At 45.1% G+C, this 23,868-nt stretch overlaps 1 protein-coding gene across 1 annotated transcript in view; it reads right to left on the bottom strand.

Moving 5' to 3' along the window:
* MYO16 (myosin XVI) overlaps nucleotides 1–1,678 on the bottom strand; it is a 527,889-nt gene extending 526,211 nt beyond the window's left edge. The window contains exon 1 of the mRNA XM_042255055.2: nucleotides 1,626–1,678. The gene's annotated coding sequence lies outside the window, so the exon portion shown is untranslated. The remainder of the gene's footprint in view (nucleotides 1–1,625) is intronic.
* Nucleotides 1,679–23,868: the final 22,190 nt, after the last annotated feature.

The following is a 23,868-nucleotide window of genomic DNA, read 5'->3' as shown; positions in this document are numbered from 1 at the left end:
TGGGATGACTTTTTATAGCGAGTACTATATCCCTGGGGCATATCAGTCTCTAAAGCAATGGCACACACTCTGGCTTCCCAAAGCCCCTCAGCTATAACCTCATACGCACACACAGGTTCATCACACAGGATCAGGGACCCTGGCAGTCAGGTACGTGTCACACATGCCTGTTTAATTTTAATAAACTAAACAGCGTCACACAGACACATAGATATGTTCAGGAGGACCCTTAACCCAAGGATGACAAATCACCTTCAAAGCCTTTAGACCTACCCGGAGCAAACTGTAACCCACCCTGCCAGCTAGGCAGTAACCCCATAAAGAGGCTGCTGGCCAGCCCAGGCGGGGGTGTGGCTCCCCTCCCTTCCTCCCAGTCCCACGGTTTTCGTTTCAGGATCTCAGGGACAACCTTGGAGCCTCTTGCTGTGAATCACTAGGAAATTCATGCAGAGTCTGTAGGGGGTTCATAAATAACGCCCCCCCCCCAAAAAAAAGCTAACGTTCGAGACACTTTAACCTTCACCTGAGCAAAAATTCCAGCCACCTTTAAGAGATCCCCAAAGAAAGCCCCCTCTCAGAGGACGAGCGCTTCCGGAGCTTTTGCACTTAGCAGGATAAAGACCGCCCGGCGCGCCCCCCTTCCTGCCCACGGACTGCTCTGGCCGATTCACAGCAGCTAAGTTTTCTTGGCCCCGCTGAGCAGAAGACAACCCCTCCTCCTCCAATGGCTAAGGAATTCTTCCCAGTGGCAAACGCTTCACACACAATTGAAATGCCTTTGGCTCCTTCCCCCCCAAAACTGGAGCTCTGAGCCCCCCGGTGAGTAGCTACAGCTTTTCCGTAAACGACAGAAATGCTAACAGGACTTGATGACAATCACCTCCCTTACCTTTCGGGGCGGGGGGGGGAGGATACAAGGGACCATTAAACCCAACACTTTCACAGACCTCCTTGGTTTCCCCCAGCCAGGAAAGATGGGGCGGGGGCTGGCTGGGGTGGGTGGGGGCGAGCGGGAGGCCCGAATGAAGAGCCCTGGGTGAGGACTGCGCTCCCCGCCGACGTGGCCCACCCGGTAGTGGCCGGACCCCTGAGACAATGGAGCGACATTGTCCCGCGGGGGGTCACGGTCAAGGGTCAGTAGATGGGTGGAAGAAGCGACGGCCTGGGGGGCCTCCTTCACCCCTATATCTTTGTTCTTTGAAGTCGTCGCCCTCTTGCATCCCCAAAGAAAAAGAGAAAGGGGCCGAACCCCACCCCCCGCCCCCCAGGAGTGGCCGCGGAGGGCCCCCCCGCGCCGCTCCTCCCGTCTCCCGTGGCAACCAGAGGCTTCCAGCCCCTCTCAACCGGCAGCCTGTCGTCTCCTCCCGGGCTGGTCCAGAGTTCGGAGGGTTTCAGCTCTCAGCCCGCGTCCCTTTCGGGAAAAGAGGCCGCCAGCCCCCTCTCCACGCCCGCTCCCGTCTCCACCCCGGGACTCTGGCTGGGGAGGGGGGAACCCGGCGAGGCAGGTGCCAGCAGCCCACAGCCTCCCGGGGTCGCCCCGCCGAACCTCGGGACCGGGAGGCGAGGCTGCCCGGCCAAAGCACCCCGCGCTGGGGACCGCGCCCGGCGCCCGCCGCCGCCCCTACCTGCTGGAGAAGGGTGCCCCGCAGCCGGGACCCCGGGAGTCGGCTCCGAGTGCGCCCCGCGAGGGTGCGCGGCGCGCTGCTGCCCTGCGCTTCCCCGGGGCCGCGGCGCGCTCGGGCGGGCGCACCCGGGGCCGCTGAGCGCCGCTCTCGCCCCGGCCGGCGGTGCGGGCTGGGCGGCCGGGGCCCGGCTTCCGCGGCCGCGCTCGGGCTCCCGGGCGCCGCTCCGGCCGCCGGGGCTCCGCGGGGCCCGCCTCCGTCCGGGCCGGCCGCCGCCTCCTTCCCACGCGCTCGCGCGCCGGGACCGCGCCTCTCTGCTCTCGCTGCGCCTCCGGTCCCCCCTCCGGCTTCTCCCGCCTCCCGCCTCGCGGGCCAATCTGAGAACCGGGCTCACTCTTCAAACTTCTGCGTGCGGGCTCGGCCAGAAGCGGGGCAGCGGGACGGGAAGGCGGGGGTGGCGGCCCGGGCGCGGGGCCCCTGCGCGGTGGCCCGGGGCTGCGACCTGGAGCGGGCATCCCCCGTGAGCCTGCCGACCCGAACAAAGGCCATCGCGAGGACTCTGGCAGTTGTCACCCGAGCAGAGGAGTGACCCTGTTTAAAGACGCAGAGGCCCTGGCCGACCTTCCCGCTCTGGTATTCGAGAGCCCCTGAGATTCTCCTGAAATCTCCGAAATAACTAACTTAAGCCTGGGACGACCACCCCCGGCAAGGAAAAGCCCAACTCCAGGCAATTGCGCACTGTTGCCGTTTTCAGGACAGAATAGAAAGCTGCCCTGCCCACTCCCCAAGATTCTGGTTTTGCTTGGCTGTGTAAATATATTTCACTGTCCACATTTTGCTATGAGGGCCGTATTCGATATTAATTCCAGAGCTAATGTGACATACATATATATATGTACAGATGAGTTTGTAAACATATGTACAGACACATAATAGTATATAGTAGCAGGCGGATAATAGCAGAGGCCTTGTTTATAACACTCAGTAACTGTTTATTCCAGTGAGATTATAATATATTATTAATTATCGGATATATTTGCATAAACCATATGCTACATGTGTATATGAAAAATAGAAGATCTAGGGATGTCTGCATGGAATATAAGTTTCATATTAAATGACATTATACCAGTGCATGTTCAGGAAAGGATTAATAATGACTCTGAGCTACTGTCTTGATTTTCATTTATATATCATATACTTCTGTTATTTGAGATACATTTTTTTGAATTTCAAAATAGGATCAATGAAATGAGCTAATTTACTTCGTAATGATGTGAGACTGTCTGGAGACCCTTTCTCTATATAATGTGAGGAGAACGAATCTCAAGCCAGATTTAATTTCTTATAAAAATAATTTACAACATCATAGAATTCACCAAAGCAATTCAACAATAGTTTTAAAAATAATGTAGACTAGTAAGAATGAGTATGAATTCAAAGGAAAATAAATGTTTCATCACCTAATTGTTTTCTTGTCCTTTTATATATTGACACCAAGAGGTAGATATGGACTGTGAGGACTATTACTCATTTCTGTGTTTATTGTGTTGTATAATATGTGAAACCGTTCCATTTCTCTTTTTTTTAACATTTTATTTTGTACTGTTAACCATTGTGATCATTAACAATGTTGTGTGTATCCATTCTCCCCAACTCCCCTCCCATCCAGGCTGCCACATAACACTGAGCAGAGTTCCCTGTACTATACAGTAGATCCTTGTTGGTTATCCATAGTAGAAGAGAGCTAACCTACCAAAAGTTAGCTCTGGTAACTAGCTTTTAAGCTCCCTGGTGCTTCAGACAGTGAAGAACCCACCTGCAATGCAGGAGACCCAAGTTCAATCCCTCAATCAGGAAGATCCCCTGGAGAAGGGAATGGCAACCCACTCCAGTATTCTTGCCTGGAAAATTTCATGGGTAGAGGAGCCTGGCAGGCTACAGTCCATAGAGTAGCAGAGAGGCAGACATGACTGACTGCTCTCAAACTCTGTACACATAAAATAAAAAATGCCTGCTAAAATACTAATGTGAGCTCAGCATGAGCATTTACCGTGACTATGACTAGCATGCTTATATTCCTCAGATATAGGTTGTATATTTGATATAGGTTTATATATATCATATATGTTTCTACAAGAGCAGTTTATAGTTATAAGAAATGAAAAGAAAATATCTTCATAAAACCGTATGAATCATAAACAAGATCCCATTTATATTCCAGCTATTCCCATCACATTCTGCATCCTGTAGTCATAGCAGTGGCTTAAAATACACAATTGACGTTGATAAGGTTTTAAAAAATGATTTTGCTAACCAAGCATATAGGCAATATATTATTAAGAATGTCAATATTGGTTCAGTTCCCAGAGGTAATTTTTCTCTTTAAAGTAAGATATAAATGCTGGTTTGCCGTTGGTGAGCACTATTTACAAGGAGACATCCAATTCTGAAATAGTAATTCTTCCCCTAGCACAGAGGCAGGCATTATCCAGCTTTGGCAACCCTGGAAGGTGTGCCGTAGTAAAGAGGATTGCCTCAAATAGAAACTCCAACACAGCTACTTTCGCATCCTGACTGAGAGCTCTTGTCACTTTTCAGAGCATAAATTATCATGGGAAAGGGTGTGTGGCCAATGCTTTGTACTTTATTACACTCAGAGTCCACTGTACCTCTCACATACCTGTCCTGAAAGAACTGGAAATTTTAAAATGAAAATGCAGTAATTTGCTCATTCTTAACATTGTGGGGAATGGAGCTGTTCATTTTCCATAAAATAACACGTCTAGATTAAAATTATGTCCTTAACTATGGACATTCGCTATTGCTATGGGACAGCAAAAAGAGAATTTCATGTCTTTCACTGGGAAACAGGATCATGTTTAAATCAACGCACAGTTGTAACTCCTGAGTCTCCAAAGTATATGACAGTCCAGTTTCCCTATTTGTTTTCTGTGAACTGAGTGCTTGTGTGCCTCTGAAATTCATCTGTGGATATCCTTACCCTGAGGTGAAGGGACTCAGGGGAGGGGCTTTGGGGGGCAATGAGGTCATGTGGGTGGAGCCCCCATGATGGGGTTGGTGACGAGAAGATAGAGAGCGTGCTTGTTTGCGCTGTATTCTCTGCCATGAGAGAACACAATGAAAAGACGGCCACCTGCAACACACAAGAGGGCCTTCCCCAGAGTCCGACCGTGCTGGGGCCCTGATCTGACTTCCGGCCTCCAGAAATGTGAGAAATGAATTTGTGTTGTCAATAAGCCTACACTAATTTGGGTTTCCCAGGTGGCTTGGTGGTAAAGAAGTCAAGGTTCAGTCCCTGGGTCAGGTAGATCCCCTGGAGAAGGAAATGGCAACCCACTCCAGGGTTCTTGCCTGGAGAATCTCATGGACAGAGGAGCCTGGTGGGCTACAGTCCATGGGGTCGCAGAGGCGGACTAAACAGCAGCAGCAACAGAGACTTCGTCATGGCAACCCAAACAAAGACACTATTCCATCAGTTGTGGAGGGAGGGGTACTCAAATCTCCAGCCATGATTTTGAATTTTTGTAGTTTTCCTCACAGTTCTGTGAGTTTTTGCTTCATGCATTTAGAATTTGCATTTTCAGTGCATAATGTTTAAACTTGTTCTGAGCTTCTGGTGAATTGATCCCTTTATCATTTTGAAATGATAGAAATGTTATGGACCTAACAGAAGCAGAAGATATTAAGAAGAAGTGACAAGAATATACAGAAGAACTGTACAAAAAAGATCTTCATGACCCAGATAATCATGATAGTGTGATCACTCATGTTGATCACTCACCTGGCATGCAAAGTCAAGTGGGCCTTAGGAAGCATCACTACGAACAAAGCTAGTGGAGGTGATGGAATTCCAGTTGAGCTGTTTCAAATCCTGAAAGATGGTGCTGTGAAAGCATTGTACTCAATATGCCAGCAAATTTGGAAAACTCAGCAATTGCCACAGGACTGGAAAAGGTCAGCTTTCATTCTAATCCCAAAGAAAGGCAATGCCAAAGAATGCTCAAACTACTGCACAATTGCACTCATCTCACACACTAGTAAAGTAATGCTCAAAATTCTCCAAGCCAGGCTTCAACAGTACTTGAACAGAACTTCCAGATGTTCAAGCTAGATTTAGAAAAGGCAGAGGAACCAGAGACTTCCTCTTCAGAGTCTTTAGAGACTTCCATGTAGCTCAAATGGTAATGAATCTGCCTGCAAGGCAGGAGACCAGGGTTCGATCCCTCGGTTGGAAAGTTCCTCTGGAGAAGGGAACGGCAATTCACTCCAGTATTCTTGCCTGGAGAATTGCATGGACAGAGAAGCCTGGTGGGCTCCATTTTGGGGGGTCGAAAAGAGTCAGACATGACTGAGTGACTAACTCAGTCCACAGAGGAACCAAAGATCAAATTGCCGACATCTATCGGATCATCGAAAAAGCTAGAGAGTTCCAGAAAAACATCTACTTCTGCTTTATTGACTATGCCAAAGCCTTTGACTGTATGGATCACAACAAACAGTGGAAAATTATTCCAGAGGTGGATATACCAGACTACTTGACCTGCCTCCTGAGAAACCTGTTCGCAGGTCAAGAACCAACAGTTAAAACTGGACATGGAACAACAGACTGGTTCCAAATCAGGAAAGGAGTACATCAAGGCTGTATATTGTCACCCTGCTTATTTAATTTATATGCAGAGTACGCCATGAGAAATGCTGGGCTGGATGAAGCACAAGCTGGAATCAAAATTGCTGGGAAAAATATCAATAACCTCAGATATGCAGATGACACCACCCTTATGGCTGGAAGAGAAGAGGAACTAAACAACCTCTTGATAAAAGTGAAAGAGGAGAGTTAAAAGCTGGCTTAAAACTCAACATTCAGAAAACTAAGATCATGGCATCTGGTCCCATCACTTCATGGCAAATAGATGGGAAAACTGCGGAAACAGTGACAGACTTTATTTTTCTGGGCTCCAAAATCACTACAGATGATGACTGCAGCCATGAAATTAAAAGACACTTGCTCCTTGGAAGAAAAGTTATGACCAACTTAGATGGCATATTAAAAAGCAGAGACATTACTTTGCCAACAAAGGTCCATCTAGTCAAGGCTATGGTTTTTCCAGGAGTCGTGTATGGATGTGAGAGTTGGACTATAATGAAAGCTGAGCAGTGAAGAATTGATGCTTCTGAACTGTGGTGTTGGAGAAGACTCTTGAGAGTCTCTTGGACTCCAAGGAGATCCAACCAGTCCATCCTAAAGGAGATCAGTCCCGAGTGTTCATTGGAAGGACTGATGTTGAAGCTGAAGCTCCAATACTTTGGCTACCTGATGGGAAGAGTTAACTCACTTGAAAATACCCTGGACCTGGGAAAGATGGAAGGCGGGAGAAGGGGGCTACAGAGGATGAGATGGTTGGATGGCATCACCGACTCAATGGACATGGGTTTGGGTGAACTCCAGGAGTTGGTGATGACAGGGAGGGCCGGTGTGCTGCGGTCCATGGGGTTGCAAAGAGTCAGGCACGATTGAGCAACTGAACTGAACACCTAGTATTCTTTGGAATAAAGTTTACTTTTTCTGATAATAATATCTCCAGCTTTTTTTTTTTTTTTTTTTTTTTGGTTAGTAGTTTCTTGGTGTCTCTTCCCTCTTTTAAACTTAAATTATTTGTGTTTTTATATTACAGTGTGGTTCTTCGGGAGGAGGTTATAGACAGGATGTGGCCCCCGGTTGACCCCTGAGTTCCGCGTGGGGAAGCAGGGGCTTCTCACCCCTTCCCTGAGCCTGGGACGGCCACTCTGCCCACTGTCCCCGCAGGGGGCACTGAGTTCAGGGATGCAGTACTCAGGTCACTGTGAGACCGTCAGGACACTGCCTGTGCCTGAACTCCACTAAGATCTTTCCGTAAACTTTCAAGATTCTACTGGGCAAGTGCGGCGGTCCATTCGTCTTGCAGATCCAGGACAAGCCTTGGAGGTAAGTCTCCGTGCTTGCTACACCTGCCAACTACCAGTCTGCAGTAGCTGACTCTTTCTTGGTCTCTCCTTGCCCTCCAGGATGGGGCCAGTTTCAGATTTCACCTGCGGAATTTCTGAGGCTGGGAACCATCATTTGAGTGCCTTCGTTCCCATGGAGATACTGATAGCATCTGTACATGCAGAGCCTATTGGCAGAAAGATGAGGCTCAGACAACATCAGACATTGTGTCATAGTTGCTGAGACCACATTTGTGGTGTGAAATCTATTTATGCATCTATGTGTTATTCATAAAAGTGTTTGCAGTTTTATAAATGGCACCAACAATCCAGAAACATTTTTAGTTTTAAAATATTCTACTTTCCAAAATATCATTGTTTTTCTTTTGGTTTAAATATATTTAACCTTTAATTTATAGCTAACCCATAATTGTTGTACCATCACTGATTTCAGTTTCCAGGAGTCAGAATAAGGCAGTGGTCAAGTGGTCCTGAAAACTCCTGAGGTAAAAAATATCCACATTTCTGCTAAATTCTCTGACTGGAAAAATAACATCACTACATACTATAGCTGCTGCGGCTGCTAAGTCGCTTCACTCATGTCCGACTCTGCGACCCCATAGACGGCAGCCCACCAGGCTCCCCCATCCCTGGGAGTCTCCAGGCAAGAACACTGGAGTGGGTCGCCATTTCCTTCTCCAGTGCATGAAAGTGAAAAGTGAAAGTGAAGTCTCTCAGTCGTGTCCGACTCTGAGCAACCCCATGGACTGCAGCCCACCAGGCTCCTCTGTCCACGGGATTTTCCAGGCAAGAGTGCTGGAGTGGGGTGCCATTGCCTTCTCCGACGTACTATAGAGTTTTTGTTAAAACTATCTGGCTCGCATCTTTTCATCTCTTCGTCTGTTGCTGGACTTAGGCTGTGTCTACGTCCTGGCTGTTGTAACAGAGCTGCAGAGAACACTGGGGTGCACGTGCCCTTGTGAATTACGGTTTTCTCAGGGTGTGTGTCCAAGAGTGGGGTTGCTGGGTCATATGGTGGTTCTGGTTTTAGTCTTTTAAGGAAACTCCATGCTACTCACCGTAGTGGCCACATTCCACCAACAGTGCACGAGGCTCACTGTTCTCCATACCCTCTGTAGCATTTATTGTTTGTAGATTTTTTGATGAAAATTCTGGGCATTCTGACTTGGTTATATCAAAGGATCTAAGAGTCGCTGTCATTGTTTGGTTGCTAAGTCGTGTTCAACTCTTTGCAACACTGTGGACTGTAGCCCACCAGGCTCCTCTGTCCACAGGATTTCCCAGACAAGAATATCGGAGTGGGTTGCCATTCCCTTCTCCAAAGGATCTTCACAACCCAGGGACTGAACCTGGGCCTGCTGCATTGCAGGCAGATTCTTTACCGTCTGAGCCACTAGGAAGCCCAATATAAGATGGTACCTATCATAAATCACATACCCTATTAAATTTAGCTATAAATGTTGTACGATTAAAAAAAAAAAACTGAGGGAGAGAAACTGCAAGGTGTGTTGTAACTGTAATTACAACAGTTTCAATGAATGTCTTACTTTTCTTGTCTAATGAGCATGTAGCACAATAAAAATTACAGAAATCATTAGATCTGTCAGATTTAGCTGGTGGAAAGCATTTATTGCAATAATACAGTCAACACACACGTGCCAATCAACAGGGATTATTGGACCTGTAATAGGGTCATATGTTCACTTGGGCTTCCCTAGTGGCTCAGCTGGTAGAGAATCCGCCTGTAATGTGGGAGACCTGGGTTCAATCCCTGGGTTGGGAAGATCCCCTGGAGAAGGGAAAGGCTCCCCACTCCAGTATTCTGGCCTGGAGAATTCCGTCATCTGTATAGTCCATGGGGTCGCAAAGAGTCGGACACGACTGAGCGACTTTCACTGACTCATGTTCACTTACCCGGGTCATTTAATCATATCTTTAAAAGTCAAAGGTGTTTTCCCCTGCGCTAAACAGTAGGTTCTAATTATTATCTATTTTACACACAGCGGTGCATATAATTCAGGAGATGGACGCTGGTGAGAGTTGCTCAACAATGTATATTCACTTTAGTACCACTGACCCGCACAGCTAAATATAGTTAAAATAGCACTTTTCATATTATTTGACTTTTACCACAATAAGAAAAATTTAAAGGTACGAAGTTAACACCAATTAGAAGTGGAAATGAGCCACGCTGTCCAGTGTATGTTAACAATACAGTAATAGGTAAAATTCCTGTGTCGGGGCAGAAATGAGTCACACAGCTACAGTTTAAGCAGATTTCAGTAAGATGGAGACAGACTCACTTTCAACCTGAGGGCTTTGACTGGGAAGGAAGTCTTACTAGAAGAAAACCAGGATTCCGAACCTTGGTTTAGGTCATTTCATTTCAGGTCCGCAGATAACAAGTTCATTTGTTTGAAAAGACAGGGGTAACTGAGGGAATCAGAGGTAACCTGGAATCAGAGCCTGTGAGTCGTAAATCCTGGACGGAATGAGTGTAAGGTAGTAAGACCAAGAACATGAGTCTACAGAACAGAGCAAGGATCACCGGAGGAAAAGGACTCAGTTTATGAGAAATACCCAGACTGCAGAGCTCATGTGATAGACACACCAGGGCGTCACCGTTCTAAGGGTCCGATCCCTGGGTCAGGAAGTATGATACGGTCATAAGACTAGCATCCTCCTCCTGCTTTAAAAAAAAAAAAAAAAAAGTTTACTTTCATATTGTTTTAAATTGCTTAGCAACAAATTACTTTCTTCCAAAAGAAAAGAGAATTTTTTTAAACAAAACTGTTTGAGTGTTGGAGCTGGCCTAGGACAGGAAATTTATTTCTAATCAGGGCAAATGATGGTTCAAAGTCTTTTCCATCTTAGACATCAGGGGATATCCTTAAGAGCAGGTGGAAACAAAAAAAAAAATGCTGAACAGTAAACCAAACTGAAGACTAGAAACTCCTAAAGCCAGTGTCTCTGATGCTATCATTTTCTTGTACCTTCTTAGTCAAGAAACAAAGGCAGATAGAAGTTCCTCCAGAAACATTTCCCAGCTATAGGAGTCTTAGAAAACCACCTCCTGCCTGTGGGCGGATGCACCAGAGGCCATTCTGATGCTTAACCAAGGTCAAGCGTCTCTTAACTGTGGTAAAATCTTACATGTGAAGCTCCTTAGCACCCGGGGCCCCACTTGTTTCACTGTTGAAATCTCTGTAATCGTTTTACTGTGTTTCAAATCAGTTGCATGGATACCGTCACCTCTGGGCATTTTAGGAATTCCTCTTGTACTGGAAGATCTTTGTCAGAGAAAATGAGGCATCGTTTCAAATAAATCCCTAGAGACCAAAGTGGTTTGTTTTAGCCATCAGATTTTCATGTGGCTCCTCTATACTCCTGTTTTATTAGAAAATCACTGAGAATAAAAGCAAAGTATCATTGGCCTCCTAAAAACACAATGCTCAAAACTTGAATGTTTAACAATTACGTCTTGTCTTTCTAACAATATTGAGTACAGTTGCAATGTCTGCTAATAACTCAACATCCTTAATGTAGTTTTATGCAATTTAAAAATCTATGTTTTATACAGATATATTTATATGTTTACAATTATACTTATAAATATATATTTAACTTATTAATGCATGAATCTAATTTATAGGTTATATATAAAGACAATTATCACAAACATAACTTGTGATCAGTATTCTGAGATATCTGTTTATTTATTTTTATTTATTCCTCTCTTCCCTCCAAAAGGACCAAGAGCTTACAAGGAGAAATAAAGTAGAAAGAGATGAATAGATTTAAATAAAAGCAAAGGCCGAACAGAAGCAAAATCATATGATGAAATAAATTATTGGTATATACCTCTGTGTGTTGCAAAGTTTCTGGTATGGCAATTTTCATGAATAATTAATTAATATAGTGAGCATGAATGGCTACTAAAAGCAGTCCTCATCCTTGTTTAAGTCGAAGCCATAAAGTGAATGCAAATATAATCCACATTATTTTTACAGATATGTCAACATTTGTAGTTTTCACCAAATACATGTGTACTATTTGCTATGGAGGAGGAGCACTTTCTTTCCTTGTTTTTTTTTGGTCCAGGAAAACATAGCTTCCACGGGGCTATACGTATAGCGAGGCTGTCAAAGAGGGAGTGTTTCAAAAATGATTGTAAATGAGAACCAGCTGCACACCTTGGGGAACTCAGTGCTCAGTGGGGACCTAAATGGGAGAGAAACCCAAAAGAGAGGGGATGTATGTATACATACAGCTGATTCGCTTTGCTGTACTGTAGAAATTAATATTGTGAAGCAACGATGCTCCAATAAAAATTAATTTAAGAAATAAAATGCTGTGTGTGCTCAATCACTCAGTTGCATCTGACTCTTTGCAACCCCATGGACTGTAGCCCACCAGGTGCCTCTGTCCATGGGATTCTCCAGGCAAGAAAAATAGAATACTATATAAGTTTAAAAGTAATTGTAGCTAACTTTACCAATAAAACACACAGGTTTAGAAAATCTCAAGTATTTCAAGATAGAAGCAACAAAAATAACATGCGTTTAGTACTAGAAAGCTTTCAAATCCCTTTTCTATCTTTTAATCTTACCCTCCATGTAAAATCATTAGTATCACTATTCCCATTTTCTGAAGTCACTGGGCTTCCAGATTTTGAGCAACAGATCTAACTGGGTGAGGGGAAAGGTTTAGGACTCGAGTTTTGATCCCATGATTCCAAATTTATGATCTTTTCACCTGCCTCTCCTGAAATGGAGGCATAAAAGTTACACTCTAAATCTATCATTTATATTTTTAATTTACCTTAAAGAGTTTTTCCTCTGAATTTCAATCCAAGGTCCGCATATCTTAATGTATTCAGTTCAGTTCAGTTCAGTCGCTCAGTAATGTCCAACTCTTTGCGACCCCATGAATCGCAGCACGTCAGGCCTCCCTGTCCATCACCAACTCCCAGAGTTCACTCAGACTCACATCCATCGAGTCAGTGGTGCCATCCAGCCATCTCATCCTCGGTCATCCCCTTCTCCTCCTGCCCCCAATCCCTCCCAGCATGAGAGTCTTTTCCAATGAGTCAACTCTTCGCATGAGGTGGCCAAAGTACTGGAGCTTCAGCTTTAGCATCATTCCTTCCAAAGAAATCCCAGGGCTGATCTCCTGCAGAATGGACTGGTTGGATCTCCTTGCAGTCCAAGGGACTCTCAAGAGTCTTCTCCAATACCACAGTTCAAAAGCATCAATTCCTCGGCGCTCAGCCTTCTTCACAGTCCAACTCTCACATCCATACATGACCACAGGAAAACCATAGCCTTGACTAGACGGACCTTAGTTGGCAAAGTAACATCTCTGCTTTTGAATATACTATCTAGGTTGGTCATAACTTTTTTTCCAAGGAGTAAGCATCTTTTAATTTCATGGCTGCAGTCACCATCTGCAGTGATTTTGGAGCCCCAAAATTAAAGTCTGACACTTTTTCCACTGTTGCCCCATCTATTTCCCATGAAGTGATGGGAATATGCTATTGGAGATCAGTGGAGAAATAACTCCAGAGAGAATGAAGGGATGGAGCCAAAGCATAAACAATACCCAGTTGTGGATGTGACTGGTGATAGAAGCAAGATCCGATGCTGTAAAGAGCAATATTGCATAGGAACCTGGAATGTCAGGTCCATGAGTCAAGGCAAATTCAAAGTGGTCAAACAAGAGATGGCAAGGGTGAACGTCGACATTCTAGGAATCAGTGAACTAAAATGGACTGGAATGGGTGAATTTAACTCAGATGACCATTATATCTACTACTGTGGGCAGGAATCCCTCAGAAGAAATGGAGTAGCCATCATGGTCAACAAAAGAGCCCGAAATGCAGTACTTGGATGCAATCTCAAAACGACAGAATGATCTGTTTGTCTCCAAGGCAAACCATTCAATATCACAGTTATCCAAGTCTATGCCCCAACCAGTAATGCTGAAGAAGCTGAAGTTGAACGGTTCTATGAAGACCTACAAGACCTTTTAGAACTAACACCCAAAAAGATGTCCTTTTCATTATAGGGGACTAGAATGCAAAAGTAGGAAGTCAAGAAACACCTGGAGTAACAGGCAAATTTGGCCTTGGAATGCGGAATGAAGCAGGGCAAAGACTAATAGAATTTTGCCAAGAAAATGCACTGGTCATAGCAAACACCCTCTTCCAACAACACAAGAGAAGACTATACACATGGACATCACCAGATGGTCAACACCGAAATCAGATTGATTATATTCTTTGCAGCCAAAGATGGAGAAGCTCTATACAGTCAACAAAAACAAGACCAGGAGCTGACTGTGGCTCAGATCATGAACTCCTTATTGCCAAATTCAGACTTAAATTGAAGAAAGTAGGGAAAAGCGCTAGACCATTCAGGTATGACCTAGATCAAAAAAGAAGAATTTAATTAGCACATAAAGTTTATCCAAGAGACTTTTTTACGTGTGAACAGTCAGTTGAGTGTCTGCTGTCTTTGTCTTTCTTAGTTGCTCAGTTATGTCCGACTCTGTGACCCCGTGGACTGTAGCCCACAAGTCTGCTCTGCCCATGGGATTCTCCAGGCAAGAATAGTGGAGCGGGTTGCCATTCCCTCCTCCAAGGGATCTTCCTGACCCAGGGATCGAACACGCGTCTCCTGTGTCTCTTGCATCAGGGGCAGAACCTTTTCCCAGGGGAGCCATCAGGGAACCCCATCTTCTATCTACCACGGTGGTTCAGAAAGCTGTTTCTCAGCCCTGAATGCACATGTGAAGCAGTTGGGAATCTTATAAAAGTCCAGAATCCGACTCAGTGGGTGTGGGGGAGGGCCTGCTCTGACCCGCTCACCTTTTCCATCGCACCATGATGATCTCCAGCTCTTCCCTGCTCTCAGCTTGTGGAGCCCTTCTCCGTTTACAGATTTCACTATAAAGTGTCTCCTTGGAGATTTTCAGCCTTGTTTAATATGTCTGCTGTGCATTGCTATTATTGCTCTTATTTTACCAATAAAACAGAATCTCTGGAGGAGGTCAGTGGGTGCTCAAAACCATTCCCTTGACTGGGGAGACAATGATAAAGCCGTACTGAGGGCCAGTTCCCTGACCCCAAAACTTTTTGCAGTGTGTCACCTCTTGTCAGGCACAAGGGACGCTGCATCGGCAACAAGGTTGGGTCGTGACCCAGCCTGGCTGAGACGTGCTTGTCCCCAGCTCATCTCCTTCCAAGACAAACCCGTGAAGAACAGCTTGGCAGGGGCAGCTTTCTGGACCAGGCTCTCCCCGGGACCCCAGAGCGGGTGGAACGGTGCTGACTCCCCCCAGCCCCATCTGAGCCCACTTCCCAGTCACCAGCAGCTGCTCTTGCCCAGCTCTCCCCCTCCCCTCTCCCACCCGTCACTCCTCCTTTTGCCTGGATTCATCCCCATCTCTACCCTCAAGGACAGTCTCCACCCTCACTCGCTGCTATTTTGTCCCTCAGTCGTGTCCAACTCTGCGACCCCAGGGACTGTAGCCCGCCGGGTTCCTCTGTCCTTGGGATTCTCCAGGCAAGAATCCTGGAGAAGGTTGCCATTCCCTCCTCCAGGGGATCTTCCTGACCCAGGGATCGAACCTGTATCTCCTGCATTGGCAGGTGGATTCTTTACCACTAAGCCACCCTCCCTTATCTCATCTATAGCTTTTGTTTCACTTCTTTCCCTCTTTCGACACTCCTAAGAGGAAAATTACCTGTAGAGTCAGCAAAATGGTCAAAAAGACATTCTTAGGGTCTTATTTCTTCTTGTGGAAAAAATGCAATTGCTCAGAGTTTTTAATGCTTGTGTCCCTTAATATTCTACGTTTTCCCACTTTTGTGATTTTCCTAGAAGATTCTTTCCATCACAGTCAGAAGAATCCATTACATTTGACTGACTGACTCTCAGCTGAGTTCTGCACCCCAGGGTCCCATCCTCAAGCTGCTCGACTCATAAATGTTGAATGATAGTAATGATGCTTGCAGAACCATTTCACAGGAAGCCCAAAAGGTGTGACTGGCAACTCCCCATACGAGAAACACGGTAAATTTCCATGAAAAGAAAACTGTGATGACATGATGTACAGTGATGGCAAAGTGATATTCCAATCCAAAAGCATCAGGAGCCTCTGGTGAGGGTCTCATGATGTCTACAATAATATCATTAAAGAAACACAGCTTATAAATGAGGGCTGTCTTTGCCCAAGAAGATTTAAAAAGCAATAATAATGCATACTGCAAAATCTGTCTTTCGCCCCCCGTTCCATCAGTTAGCACAGCAGGCATGGATAAAAAACAGACGAGAACAGTGACTTCCCTGCTGGTCCAGTGGTTAAGACCTTGTGCTTCCCATGTGGGGGGCGTGAGTCCAATCCCTGGCCAGGGAACTAAGACCCCACATGGTGCACATCACGGCCAAACTTTTTTAAAAGATACCATTGAAAAAGAGCACAATTCCCTGCCCCAAATAAACTTGTTGTTTTTCAGTCACCAAGTCATGTCCGACTCTTTGCGACCCCATAGCCTGCAGCACGCCAGGCTTCCCTGTCCTTCACTCTCTCCTGGAGTTTGCTCAAACTCGTGTCCATTGAGTTGGTGATATTATCTAACCATCTCATCCTCTGCCACCCTCTTCTCCTTTTGCCTTCAGTCTTTCCCAGCATCAGGACAAAATTAATTTTAGCAAGAGCAACTGTGTATGCTTCACATGTGTACGTGTGTGTATAAGACTATATGTACATGCATGTAGTATGGAATAGACTACATATATGTTTACATATGTAGTTACACACGTATGCTTTAAAATATAGGTGCTATTATTATTATTCATGTATGATGAGGCCAATATTTCAGAAGATGACTCATTGGAAAGATGAACCGCTTTCATCACAGATCTCAAGAAGCGGGGGGCACACAGGGAAGCACCTCTGTGGGTCAGAAGGCAGAAAGGACAGGCAAAAACATGACCTTTATTGTGGTTTCTGAAGGCAGAAATAGAGGCAGCCAGCAGGCAGACTGAGGACTGTCTTGCCGGAATAATCTCCGCTTGCTCTGGGGCGCAGGGACGTCCTTCCTGGCCTGCCCTCTGGCTCTGCAGTGGCTGGGGTCAGGAAGGAGGGGGTAGGAGACTGGGGGTCTGGACTGGCTGATGTACACGGGACAGGCACCCCTGCAGACAGCTGGGGAGTCCCTGACTATCCCTAGAAACTGGCTAACCCTGAGCGGGGAAGTCTCTCCAGGGTCCTCAGCCTCCCAAATCCCAAAGCATCAAAAGTGCAGAAAATAAACAGACCCATCCAGTAGAACCCACAGTACACTGGAACCATGCAGAGGGCTCCAGCGTTCAGTGCGCAGAAGCACAATAAAAGCGGTTAGAAATCACGCTTACAAAGCACTTTCGCAGGTCATTCCTCACTCAGTGCATGCAAAATCCCCAGGGAAAATAGAAAAATGTTACCCTACCTCCATAGGAAAAAATATAGATATACAGCTTGTTTTTCTTTAAAATGTAATCTGTCTATTGCAAAACCACATTGCTGATGGGTTTAAACATTTCACTGTTAACATGAAATCATAACAGAAGTGGGATAAATTATAGGTGAGATTTTTACAGTGTTGAGTTTAAGGATTTCTTTAAATAACCACTGTTGAGCAATCTACTGACATGCAACAATTTGTCCAAATCTTAGCAGCCAGAATCAATAAGCAGGCATCATCTCTGTTTCTGTGGATTAGGAGCCAAGCATGGCTTAGCTTGGAGATTCTGACACATCACACTGGACGCTACAATCAGGGTGCCGCGTGGGATGCTGTTATCTCAAAGCTCGGTTTGGAAAGAAAAAGTTCCAAACCCACTCACATGGACCTCCCAGCCTCTCCACAGAGCTTCCTCCTGCGTTTTCCTCAAAGGATAGGGGAGGCGTGACAAAAATCCACAACCCATTTTGTCCTATAAACTTGGAAACCACATCTCACCACTTTCTCCACATTCTGGTCATCAGAAGTCCCTACGTTCAGCCTGTGTTCATGGGAATCACTTACACAGGGGCAGGGAGTGGGTTTAGAAAACGTGGGACACTTCAGTTCAGTTCAGTCGCTCAGTCATGTCCGACTCTTTGTGACCCCATGAATCGCAGCACCTCAGGCCTCCCTGTCCATCACCAACTCCCAGAGTTCACTCAGACTCACGTCCATCGAGTCAGTGATGCCACCCAGCCATCTCATCCTCGGTCGTCCCCTTCTCCTCCTGCCCCCAATCCCTCCCAGCATCAGAGTCTTTTCCAATGAGTCAACTCTTTGCATGAGGTGGCCAAAGTACTGGAGTTTCAGCTTTAGCATCATTCCTTCCAAAGAAATCCCAGGGCTGATCTCCTGCAGAATGGACTGGTTGGATCTCCTTGCAGTCCAAGGGACTCTCAAGAGTCTTCTCCAACACCACAGTTCAAAAGCATCAATTCTTCGGGGCTCAGCCTTCTTCACAGTCCAACTCTCACATCCATACAAGACCACAGGAAAAACCATAGCCTTGACTAGACGGACCTTAGTCGGCAAAGTAATGTCTCTGCTTTTGAACATGCTATCTAGGTTGGTCATAACTTTTCTTCCAAGGAGTAAGTGTTTTTTTAATTTCACAGCTGCAGTCACCATCTGCAGTGATTTTGGAGCCCAAAAAAATAAAGTCTGACACTTTTTCCGCTGTTTCCCCATCTATTTCCCATGAAGTGATGGGACCAGATGCCATGATCTTCGTTTTCTGAATGTTGAGCTTTAAGCCAACTTTTCACTCTCCTCTCTCACTTTCATTAAGAGGCTTTTTAGTTCCTCTTCTCCATCCATAGTTCATCAGGCAGTCTATCAGATCTAGGCCCTTAAATCTATTTCTCACTTCCACTGTATAATCATAAGGGATTTGTTTTAGGTCATACCTGAATGGTCTAGTGGTTTTCCCTACTTTCTTCAATTTAAGTCTGAATTTGGCAATAAGGAATTCATGATCAGAGCCACAGTCAGCTCCCGGTCTTGTTTTTGTTGTCTGTATAGAGCTTCTCCATCTTTGGCTGCAAAGAATATAATCAATCTGATTTCGGTGTTGACCATCTGGTGATGTCCATGTATAGAGCCTTCTCTGTGTTGTTGGAAGAGGGTGTTTGCTATGACCAGTGCATTTTCTTGGCAAAATTCTATTAGTCTTTGCCCTGCTTCATTCTGTATTCCAAGGCTAAATTTTCCTGTTTCTCCAGTTGTTTCTTAACACCTTGGATACTTAACAACCTGCAAAAATTGAGCAGCTGGTAAAGAGCTTATTAAGGGTCTAAATATACAAAGAGCTCTTAAAAATAATTATTAATAAATAATAAAAAATTAGTTTTTTAAGAGTTTCCAGAAAACCGAAAGGCAGTTCAGAAAAGAAGGAATTCATACTCCCACCAGACATATAGGAGAAAAATATTCAACCGTACTAGCAGCGAAAAAAAAATACTCATTAAACAGTAAAATTATGCTTTCCAACATCAGATAGGTAAAAAGGAAAAAAAACAATATTTAGAGAAAACATACATGACTAATGGTAGTAGAAACTGATATAGTTTTGTTTTGTTTTGTTTTTTAGGAAACAAGTTACCTGTGGGTGTGATAAGCTTTTGCTTCCCATTATGCAGCGGTAAAACCTCTGCCTGCTAATGCAGCAGATACGGTTTTAATCCCCTGGAGAAGGAAATGGCAACCTGCTCCTGTATTTTGGGGCTGGGAAATCCCATGGACAGAGGAGCCTGGTGGGCTACAGTCCATTGTGGTCACAAGGAATCAGGCACTTTGGAGTGTGTGTGTGTGCGCGCACACACACACACACACACACACACAGAGTAAGGTTTTAAAAGTGCTTGCATGCTTTATACAGAAATTCTCATTCCAGGCCTTTGGAAGAAGAAAGAAGGTGTAGAGGCAGATTCAGCAGGAAGATATCTGTCAGAGACTCGAATGGGAAGAAAGTGAAAGCATTTAAACATTCAACACGAGCGGAATCAACCCTGCAAATGGAGAAGTGGCACGCACACCCCTCATCTCAGGAGGAAGCCAAGCAGTGAAGGCATTTGTAAAGAAGAGTCTGAGTAAGAAGGCCAGGTGGAGGGAGCCCCTTCTAAGGCAGAGAATATTCCAAGAAGTTGCCCCAGTTCGACTCAAGGACCGACAGCGTCCGGAAGGTGAACCGGTTCCTAAAGTACAATGGACACGCTCCACTTTGCTCCTCAGAGAACAGGGACAGACGAGTAGGTGAACGCGCAGAAAAGCAAGAAGGAAGAGAGAGAAATGCTGAGATGCCGAAAAATTAAGTCTGAAACTGGAAGCTTAAAAAAACTTCCTCAACCAGGACTTTATTATGAGCAGTGACATCTGTTGTCAGCCTTAGGTTGTCTGCGTTGTCCAAGGGGGACCCCTCCAGCTCTCCAAATCCTCCGTCAGTCACACATACAGACACCTTCCTGGTATTTTTATTAAGGAAAATACCTGAAATTCATATCTGGGTCCGTGTGGCACTGAGGAGGTCTTATGTGAGACGGTGAGAAGATTCTCAGGGTGAACTGATTTAATTGAAAAGCCTGAACATCCAGTTAGGATGGATGGTGAGAAAATGACACCTCTAGTAATTTACAGAAATCCTGATGAGGGCACTGAACTTCCTGTCTATCATACGGGGATTTGGAGCCAATCTCTCAGACAGCTTAGAAAGCAGGGTGACTCTGATTGCCATTTCAGTTGCCCAAATCATAGAATTCTACCTAGCCCTTGTAAACAAAGCTTTAGAGGCATGTGTAGTGGCAGAGAGGGTGTCCAATGTTTATTATTTAGTGAATAAGCCAGTGCAGAATAGTATAGCTAGTATTATTATTTAGTCATACAAGTATGGAGAGACATCGAATATATAAACTGTGCCCAGAGTGCCTATCTGTGGACAGTGGGGTTAAAGTGAATTTTATCATCTCTGTTCATGTGTATTTTATACAATAAAAAGCGGTGCTTGCTATCTGAAATAATCAGATATCCAAGTCCTCGGAAAGACTATCTGTGTGTTTATACCTCTTAGGTCAGGCTCCCAAAAAGCAGAGCCTGAAATGGGAGTCCTTGTTTAAATAATTTACAGTGTTTCAGCAAGAAGCAGTCTAGGACAGGTGGAAAAACTAAGCAAGAAGGTTTAGGCATCTCCAGCATTCCACAATATTCCCATTTTCCCTTAAAATCTTATCCTTACACAGTATTAAACTCCAGCATTAGAGGATCATAATTTACAAAATGAATACATGTTCATGGGTAGTTCAAACTGTTTTGAATTTTTCCTGTGAATTTTCTGTAAGTGATAACTTAAAGATACGAAAGAGATACCCATCTGAATGCAGAGTTTCAAAGAACAGCAAGGAGAAATAAGAAAGCCTTCCTCAGTGATCAGTGCAAAGAAATAGAAGAAACAATAGAATGGGAAAGACTAGAGATCTCTTCAAGAAACTTAGAGATACCAAGGGAACATTTCATGCAAAGATGGGCTCAATAAAGGACAGAAATGGTAAGGACCTAACAGAAGCAGAAGATATTAAGAAGAGGTGGCAAGAATACACAGAAGAACTATACAAGAAAGATCTTCACGACCCAGATAATCATGATGGTGTGATCACTCACCTAGAGCCAGACATCCTGGAGTGTAAAGTCAAGTGGGCCTTAGGAAGCATCCCTACGAACAAAGCTAGTGGAGGTGATGGAATTCCGGTTGACCTATTTCAAATCCTGAAAGATGATGCTGTGAAAGTGCTGCACTCAATATGCCAGCAAATTTGGAAAACTCAGCAGTGGCCACAGGACTGGAAAAGGTCAGTTTTCATTCCAATCCCAAAGAAAGGCAATGCCAAAGAATGTTCAAACTACCTCACAATTCCACTCATCTCACATGCTAGCAAAGTAATGCCCAAAATTCTTCAAGCCAGGCTTCAACAGTATGTGAACCATGAACTTCCAGATATCCAAGCTGGTTTTAGAAAAGGCAGAAGAACCAGAGATCAAATTGCCAACATCCATTGGATCATCGAGAAAGCAAGAAAATTTCAGAAAAACATCTACTTCTGCTTCATTGACTATGCCAAAGCATTTGACTGTGTGGATCACAATGAACTGTGAAAAATTCTGAAAGAGATGGGAATGCCAGACCACCTGACCTGCCTCCTGAGAAATCTGTATGCAGGTCAGGAAGCAACAGTTAGAACAGGACATGCAACAATGGACTGGTTCCAAATGGGGAAAGGAGTACATCAGGGCTGTATATTGTCACCCTGCTTATTTAACTTACATGCAAAGTACATCATGTGAAATGCTAGACTGGATGAAGCACAAGCTGGAATCTAGATTGCTGGGAGAAATATCAATAACCTCAGCTATGCAGATGACACCACCCTTATGGCTGAAAGAGAAGAGGAACTAAAGAGCCTTTTGATGAAAGTGAAAGAGGAGAGTGAAAAAGCTTGCTTAAAACTCAACATTCAAAAGAATGAAGATCATGGCATCTGGTCCCATCAGTTCAGTTCAGTTCAAGCCTCCCTGTCCATCACCAGCTCCCGGAGTTTACCCAAACTCATGTCCATTGAGTTGGTGATGCTGTTGCCCTCCTCTCCTCCTGCCCTCAATCTTTCCCAGTATCAGGGTCACTCCATGGTAAACAGATGGGGAAACAATGGAAACAGTGACAGACTTTATTTCCTTGGGCTCCCAAATCACTGCAGATGGTGATTGCAGCCATGAAATTAAAAGACATTTGCTCCTTGAAAGAAAAGCTATAACCAACCTGGACAGCATATTAAAAAACAGACATACTTTACAAACAAAGATCCATCTAGTTAAAGGTATGGTTTCTCCAGTAGTCATTATGGATGTGAGAGTTGGACCTTAAAGAAAGCTGAGCCGTGAAGAATTGGTGCTTTTGAACTGTGGTGTTGGAGAAGACTCTTGAAGAGTCCCTTGGGGAGCAAGGAGATGCAACCAGTCTATCCTAAAGGAAATCAGTCCTGAATATTCATTGGAAGGACTGATGCTGAAGCTGAAACTCCAATACTTTGGCCACCTGATGTGAAGAACTGACTCACTGGAAAAGACCCTGATGCTGGGAAAGATTGAGGGCAAGAGGAGAAGGGGACGACAGAGGATGAGATGGTTGGATGGCATCACTGACTGGATGGACATGAGTCTTAGCAAGCTCCGGGAGTTGCTGACACACAGGAAAACCTGGCGCGCTTCAGTCCTTGGGGTCACAAAGAGTCGGACACGACTGAGTGACTAATCTGAACTAACTGGTAATTTAAAGACCTGTAGCAACTTATACAGCAGGAATCGTTCAAGACTGACCTCTTCTTAGATGATGTGTGTTATCCCACACTGAAGGCAGGATCCAAGCTAATCAGATATTAGGTCTAATGAGGTACACATATTTTCCGGTACGAAGGAAAATGACATGATCCACATCTACACTGGGTGCCAAGTGAGTTTCTCAAACCTTCTCCCCTCTCCCCAACTTGTCCAGGCTTGGTGACAGAGGATGAGATAGTTGGATGGTATCATTGACTCAGTAGACATGAGTTTGAGAAAAGTCTGGGAGATAGCAAAGGACAGGGAAGTCTAGCGTGCTGCAGTCCGTGGGGTCACAAAGAGTCAGACACAACTTAGCGATGAACAACAACATATTGTCCTTTAGTCTTAGCCGTCAAAGCTCAGGGTGGCTCTTTTTTCCATCTGCTTGCACCAAGTTCCTGAGAGTAAACCTGGGTCTTCTTCTTTTGCACGTGTAATTTGGGAGCCAGTTCTACCGACTGTTCCTTCAAACTGCAGACACAGTCTCCTAAGCTACTCACGTCTCATCACTTGGTTGAAGCCATCCTTGTTTGTGACCTGGGCTGTTGAATTAACCTCCACACTGTTCTCCTCACACTCGTGGCTCAGCTGGTAAAGAATCCACCTGCAATGCGGGAGACCTGGGTTCAATCCCTGGGTCGGGAAGATCTGCTGGAGAAGGGATAGGCTACCCACTCCAGTATTCTTGGGCTTCCCTTGTGGCTCAGCTGGTAAAGAAACCACCTGCAATGCGGGAGACCTGGGTTCAATCCCTGGGTTGGGAAGATCCCCTGGAGAAGGGAAAGGCTGCCCACTCCAGTATTCTGGCCTGGAGAATTCCATGGATTG

The sequence above is a fragment of the Ovis aries genome, chromosome 10 (assembly GCF_016772045.2).
Source record: "Ovis aries strain OAR_USU_Benz2616 breed Rambouillet chromosome 10, ARS-UI_Ramb_v3.0, whole genome shotgun sequence".
Taxonomy (NCBI): Eukaryota; Metazoa; Chordata; class Mammalia; order Artiodactyla; family Bovidae; genus Ovis; species Ovis aries.
This window is presented reverse-complemented; position numbering and strand designations above follow the sequence as displayed.